Source organism: Cyprinodon tularosa, unplaced genomic scaffold (assembly GCF_016077235.1).
Source record: "Cyprinodon tularosa strain WSP-4 unplaced genomic scaffold, ASM1607723v1 ctg33, whole genome shotgun sequence".
In the NCBI taxonomy this organism is placed as follows: domain Eukaryota; kingdom Metazoa; phylum Chordata; class Actinopteri; order Cyprinodontiformes; family Cyprinodontidae; genus Cyprinodon; species Cyprinodon tularosa.
In genome coordinates this window covers 3234968-3242792 of record NW_024039041.1, presented here as the reverse complement: position 1 = coordinate 3242792, position 7825 = coordinate 3234968, and positions in this window count along the sequence as shown.

The window sequence follows — 7825 nt, the reverse complement described above, 5'->3', positions numbered from 1 at the left end:
ATTGCTGGAGAGGCACTCACGTTTGCGGGGCTCTTGGTTTATCCTTGGATCCAGTTTGTGGGGGTTTAATCCAGAGAAGATGGAACTCGTTGGAGAGCGGACAGGCAGACATATGTTGGACCCAGAGGAGTAAAGGAGCGGACTGTCACTTGGTTTTCCAGGAGTGGACTTGAACAGATTATGTGGAGGTTTTCCCCCTGCTCAATGAATCCTTCCAGGGGTAGAAGGTCCAGGCTTATCCAGTAACACAGGAAGTCTTCCCAATACTGGCAAACACTCTGGCGTTGAGGTGGTGACAGCCCACTGCTCAAGTACTCCTCTGGTAATGACCCAACGAGCTGCAGGTGTGCAGGGAGGTCCAACGAGGACAGGGCACCACCCGGTGGTGAAGAGAGGAAAACACAAAAAACAACCCACACAATCTGGAATCCTAACAGAGCTTTAAATTTCGCAATACATTTTGTATGTACTTTAAAAGGCAATTAGTATACATTTCAGCTTTTTAACATCTGATTATATCTCTGACATTAGATTTGTGTCTTTATTATTAAATAAAAAAAGGTTGCTTATTTTTCAATCAAAGAAAAGCTGGGTTTTTGAGTCTCAACTATAATTTTGCATTCAAATACTTTTTTTCTTTGATTGAAACGTTTTTTTTTTCCATTGAATTGAAGTTGTTTTTAATTAAAAATATATCTTTTCAATTGAAGCAATCTGTCGTTTGATTGAATTCCAAAGACACCATCTACCTTCATACAATGGCATGTAACAAATAGCGGAGTAAACCTCGATCTCTAGCAGTGCCATTTAAAAAAACTTTTGAAATAATAGTTACCTAAAAGGAATGCATGCTATTTGCAAATTCCACAGTCTCTGAAGAAGTGTCAAAATGAACTTAGTCATGCCTCTGCTGTTCTATGAAAACGTCTTAAACAATCTAGCAACCTTTAAAGCAGAGTTCTACTGTAGCACTCCAGTCGTCATGGTCTGTGTACTGCAGCTTGAAATTAAATTACTAAATATGCATTTCAGCATGCGGTCAGGCTCAGGAGATTCATATTACACAACTTATTCATCTAAAGGTTGCAGGATGCTGACCTCTGAGGACAGACATTCAAAACTGCTGCTTTAAAAAACAGCTAAGGAAGTAATTTAATTAGCTGTAGCAGCTGGCTGTGCTGCCATGCTAAAAATAATTTACAGTATCACCAAACAGAATAAGAACAAATTTTATTTAATTGCAAGATTTCTCTTTCATACTTCTTTGCTACTACCAACACCTGTTGTTATACATTTTTTATTTCCAAAATTAGTCTGTCACACTCAGCATACAGACAGCATACAGTATTTAGAGTAAAATTTATTTTAATAGATTTTTACACATGGCTACAAATAAAAATGATGGGAAAAAATAGATGGCCAGTTTTTCTCCATTTAGGTAAATCATGATTTTAAAAACCTGAAATGACAGAGCATGTTGTGTCAAGCTTTTAACCCTGTCTATTTCATAGAGGGTGAACTGTGGCCAAAAAACTTGTTTTCATATATAATTTTTTTCTTAATAACTTCCGTGTTCAGCTGTGAAAGTCAGTTTCCTTTTTTCAAGAAGCTCACTGAGAATTTAACAAATTTCCCTTTAAAAAGCCCAATGGGTTCTAAATGTTTAAGAGACTTTGGGGAAAAACATGGGAATTATCAGCAATAACACCTCAATTTTTCCAATGTGGCTTGTATGAGTGTGGAAAAGAGAATTAAAAAAAAAAGTCATAGCAAGATACATCTCAGTAGAGGAACTTATGAATTAGTAATGATTTTTTAAGTGGATTCTGCTCAGCTCCCCCTCAAGGCGCTCAGTGTGAGTTATGAGATCATGCAAATTTCACTCTTTGTGAAGTATCACTGTCTTTGTTGAATGACAAATGAGTTAATCTTGATAAGCTTTGGCTTTTATAGCTCTGGTGTCATAATATCAAACTCTTTCTCTGAACCGTAAAGATGAACTATAGCTTAAAATCTCCAGTCATCTCCCTGACAATTTTCACTTAAATCACAGGAATATAAAGGATCCTCTGATGACTCTGCACACTTTTTCCCCCAAGGCCTTTTCAGTGGGGCTAATTATTTCAACTGTGGCATTCTTTTTTAATTTTTTTTATTTTACATACTAATTTGCACATTTTTCTATTCTAATATGCTTAGATTAAGTCCAAAGGAATTACTCAAGTGAAACTCACACAGGCAGATTGCAAATTTCTTTCATGCTTCAGGGTTAATAATTTGGCTGTTTATAGGTGAACTCCTAACTACGGTGTATTGATGTAGGACTGTGCTTAATTGGGCCTTCAAGGAATATTCTAGGGTGTTATGACAAGGTCACTGCTGAATTTTATGTAAAAGAAAGAATCTAGGACAATGTAGTTTGAGGATTTAGTTGCATCCAGTATAGTTTTTGTGTTTTGCTTTAATCTCTTATACCTGTAACTTGATTAACTTCTGAAGGAGAAAAGAAAGTCATATTTGAACACCCTGATATTTTTGCAAGTTCTCCCACTTAGAAATCATGGAGGGGTCTAAAATTGTTATGTAGGTTTATGTCCACTGTGAGAAACATAATCTAAAAAAGGAAATCCAGAAATCTATATGCCAAACTATTTATTTGTATGACACAGCTGCATATAAGTATTTGAACATCTGCGAAAATCAATGTTAATATTTGGTATAGTAGCCTTTGTTTACAATTACAGAGGTCAAAGGTTTCCTGGAGTTTTTCACTAGGTTGGCACACACTGCAGGAGGGATTTTGGTCCACTCTTCCACACAGATCTTCTCTAGATCACTCAGGTTTCTGTGCTGTCACTGAGAAACACGTAATTTGAGCTTCCTCCAAAGATTCTCTACTGGGTTTAGGTCTGGAGACTGGCTGGGCCACACCATAACCTGGATATGCTTCTTACAGAGCCACTCCTTGGTTATTCTGGTTGTGTGCTTTTGGTCATTGTCATGTTGGAATACCCAGTCTCCACCCATCTTCAATGCTCTAACTGAGGGAAGGAGGTTGTTCCCCAAAATCTCGCAATAGATGGCCCCGGTCATCCTCTCATTAAGACAGTGCAGTCACCCTGTGCCATGTGCAGAAAAACGCCCCAAAGCATGAAGCTACCAAAAACTAGATGGTGTTCTTGGGATGATACTCATAATTCTTCCTCTTCCAAAAACGGATAGTGGAATTATGACCAAAAAGTTCTATTTTGGTCTCATCTGACCACGTGACTTTCTCCCATGTCTCCTCTGGATCCTCCAAATGGTCATTAGCAAAAGATTATATATAAATATAATTAGGGGTCCCAGCTCCATCTCACCATCAGTTTGGGGGTCCTTGGCCTGGAAAGACTGTTGAAGACCCTTGTCTTAGTGTATTAAGTCCCTGTCAGACCTTGACGATTTAGACAGCATATGCCTGACGTCCGAGAATCTCCTAAACACGCTGGCATACGCTGAACTTGCAATGTATTTTTTCAGTTTTTGGTGTATACATAGACGATTCATAGCGAGTCCAGAATGTATGTCCAATGATAGCCTAACATATGCATAACACACAGCAGCGTAATGCCCATGAAATGTAACAAGCCAGTGTGCTGAGGGGGGCAGTAATGCCCCCGGAGGATCCCAGACTTCATTGCTTTGATCATGGTATTTGCCTAGCTGCTTTTTACCACCTGCCAAATAAATAAATAAAAAGAAAAGGAAAGAAAGAAGGTTCGTAGTCTCAACAGATTCAGCGCCATGTCTCCTAGGAATATTGTTGGCCGTGGGTGTGGGTGTGAACGCAGGAAGGACATCACATTCCCATTCACGCTCACTCTATCATGGGGATGAAGTCTGGAGGGGGTTCCTGTGAACCCCCTTTTTATAACAAAATGCTGCTAATACACCATTAGGCAAAAGCTGTAAGGTAGAAACATGTTCAGTCGTCGCCTGGAACACATCAGATACGTTGATATACGTTTGAGATAAGTTCTTGATAAGTTGTGTATAAGTTATGCACAAGTTACTCATAGTTTTTGGATAAGCTAACCACCACGACTTATGACTTAACGTATGTCAACGATCACATAACTTAACTGTAACACGTATGAGCCAATGCTGCCTTACTTGCTGTAAGTCGATGTGTGCCAGCGTGCTTCAGCGTGCTCATCACCTACATAAAACTGACCCATAACTTATCCAACATATGCCAGTGTTTTTGCAAGATTTTTTGTACAGTTATGGCCAAAAGTATTGAGAATGAAACAAATATTATATTTTTTTACATGATCTGCTGCCCTCTGGTTTTCATGTGTGTATGTCAGATGTTTTCATCACATACAGAAATACAATTGCAATCATATTATGAGTAACAAAAGCTTTTCATGACAGAATGAGTTAATGCAGTAAGTCAATATTCGCAGCTTTGACCCCTCTTCTTCAGGACCTGTGCAATTATCCCTGGCATGCTCTTAATCGACTTCTGGACCAAATCCTGACTGATAGCAGTCCATTCTTGCACCATCAATGCTTGCATTTTGTCAGAATTCCTAGGTTTTTGTTTGTCCAACCGTCTCTTGATGATTGACCAAAAGTTTTCAATAGGATTAAGTTCAGGGGAGTTTCCAGGCGATGGACCCAAAATCTCTATGTTTTGTTCCCTGAGCCAGTTAGATATCACCTTTGCTTTATGGCAAGGTGCTCCATCACGCTGGAAAAGGCATTGTTAATCACCAAACTGCTCTTGGACGGTTGGGAGAAGTTGCTCCCGGAGGACATTCTGGTACCATTCTTTATTCATAGCTGTGTTTTTAGGTAAGACTGTGAGAGAGCCGACTCCCTTGGCTGAGAAGCAACCCCACACATGAATGGTTTCAGGATGCTTTACAGTTGGCATGAGAAAAGACTGGTGGTAGCGCTCACCTCGTCTTCTCCAAACAAGCTGTTTTCCAGATGTCCCAAACAATCGGAAAGGGGATTAATCAGAGAAAACTACTTTACCCCAGTCCTCAGCAGTCCACTCGCTGTACCTTTTGCAGAATATCAGTCTGTCCCTAATGTTTTTCCTGGAGAGAAGTGGTTTCTTTGCTGCCCTCCTTGAGACCAGACCTTGCTCCAAGAGTCTCCGCCTCACAATGCGTGCAGATGCACTCACACCTGCCTGCTGCCATTCCTGAGCAAGCTCTGCACTGCTGGCAGCCCGATCCCGCAGCTGAAACACTTTTAAGAGACAGTCCTGGCGCTTGCTGGTCTTTCTTGGGCGCCCTGGAGCCTTTTTGACAACAATGGAACCTTTCTCCTTGAAGTTCTTGATGATGCGATAGATTGTTGACTGAGGTGCAATCTTTCTAGCTGCGATTCTCTTTCCTGTTACTCCATTTTTGTGCAGTGCAACGATGACTGCACGTGTTTCTTTACAGATAACCATGGTTCACAGAAGAGAAACAATAATGCCAAGCACCAGCCTCTTTTTAAAGTGTCCAGTGGTGTCATTCTTACTTAATCATGACAGATTGATCTCCAGCCCTGTCCTCATCACCACCCACACCTGTGTTAATTGAGCAATCACTGAAAGAATGTTAGCTGGTCCTTTTAAGTCTTGTTTTTTTTTAGATTATGTCTCACAGTGGACATAAACTTACGATGACAATTTCAACCTTTAATTTTAGGTAGATTTATTTTGTTGGTGTTTTTAAAAGGCCTTTTCATTCTTATACAACACACAAATCGAGACTTTAGCCTTTTTTTAAGCTTTTATGTAGTTTTATACAGTCAATTTCTTCCTGGTGTATCAAAAGAAGTTAGTTACTCTTACCTATTCTTAAAAATTGGAAAGGCAAGGGCAAATTTAAATATGGTTCAATCTTAATAAGTGAGAAAAGGGATTCAACAAACATAAAATTTGCTAACAGTATCACATATCTGCAGTCAAGACCTTTCATTGAAAAATTTAAAACTACTTAAACTGGTACAAATGATAAAAATGGGAAAGGATACACATTTTGCACCTCACAGAGCAGTCTGTGGAAAATTTTAATATTTAGCTTTAATTTTAATTTAATTTTTAGGATGACACAGTAACAAGAAAATATTGCTGTCATATTACCTTATCTGTTGAAAAAAACAACGTTGTGTTCTGAATTTACTGTTGGTTTTTTGAGGTTTGTGTAGCTTGTTCTTAACACATTCTAAGGCCAGAACCTTTGTGTTGCATCATGTCTGAAAACTCTAAAAATGTCCTGGCAAAAAATATCCTTCTTCATGAGTTGCAGCCCTTGCAGAGAGTTTCTCTCCTTATTTGGAGTAAGTACAGTCCTTAAGAAAGCTTGCCCAATTTTTTTTTTTTTTTACATGTTGAAGAACTCTAGCAGATAGTATTGCAGTTCTCATGAGCCACGTATCCCCAAACTCCAGCACTATCTTCTCATTTTAACTCAAATGTGGTAAAAAAGACCAAATAGAAACATTTCTCATTCTTCAACTGTGCTTTGCATACTTTTACTCACCTATGCATCCTGCGTACTTGAAACTGGGAGGGAAACTTAAATACCTGGTTTCTGATTAATTTGTCTTATTGACATATGAGCAATAGGAAACAGATTTAATTATCAAGCCTTGAATATATAAATAAAAGGGGACGGTAATGAAAGGTCATATGTAATGGATCCTTATCTGGCGCAGCACAAAATTGTGAATTTCACAATTCGGATCCTGATACATACATTTTGCATAATTAAAAACAGGATTGAATCAAAGATAATACACATTTCTAAAATGCGCCAGATTGATATATTCGAACAGATTCTTAATTATTGATTTCATATTTACAGTAGACCCACTCTCCCATAGGCTGCTGGAGAGAGGCACAAGCAACCCTCACGACCCCAGCAGGGATGAGCGTGTCAGAAAATGGATGGATGGATTTAGATCCACATAACACGCCTGAGCCGTGTAACAAAGGCATAGAATTGGACAAAAACCTGTAATCATGTCAAGAGAGCTCCACTTAATAATTAGATTTAAAAAGCTTGTGTTGTGGACAAACAACACATCGGTCTTTATTGAGATTTATATAAATCACTTAATAAATATCTTATGTGTGTCATGATGGGTTCACTGAAAGCGACCCAAGAATGCAGAACACCACTGACGGACACAAGGATGAAAGTTTAACAGTTTTATTTTGCACAAACACACTTAATATTCTGGTTCAGGTTCGGGGCCTGGATTCTGGTTCACCGGAGTCTGTGTGAGAGACAGTTCAGTTAGCGTTGCCTACAGAGGTTTGATTTCCAGAAGTCTACTGATTGTACCTTGAGGGTTCTTGAGGTTAGCTTTGGGAGGGTCACTGTTGGTTCTGGAGAAGAGTTCATCAGCAGAGTCCGTAGCTGCTTCACGTCTAGTAGACGTGAGACCTCAACGTCTCACGTCTACTTAGAACAGACCTTGGCTTTGGGTTACCCAACTCAAGTCCAGAGCTGCTTGGAGGTTCTTTGTGAATCTTCAGGTTTGGCTCAGAGGGTCGGCTCGGCAGGTTAGCTCTTCCAGAGCTTTCACAGAGGAGGCACAGGTTTCCTGGAAAACAGACACAGGGGTTAGAATCCAAGCTGGATTCAAAAGTCATAGATTTACTCTGAGGATCTAGGCTTAAACGCTGACCAACTGGAACAACACTGCAGCGTTGAGGCAAGGTCTGAAGACAGCTTAAGTAGTGGATCCTCTGATGATCTAGACGAGCTGCAGCTGTGCAGGAGGCTCCCTCAGAGGATCCACGGCGGACTCTGCTGGAGAGAGGTGGAAC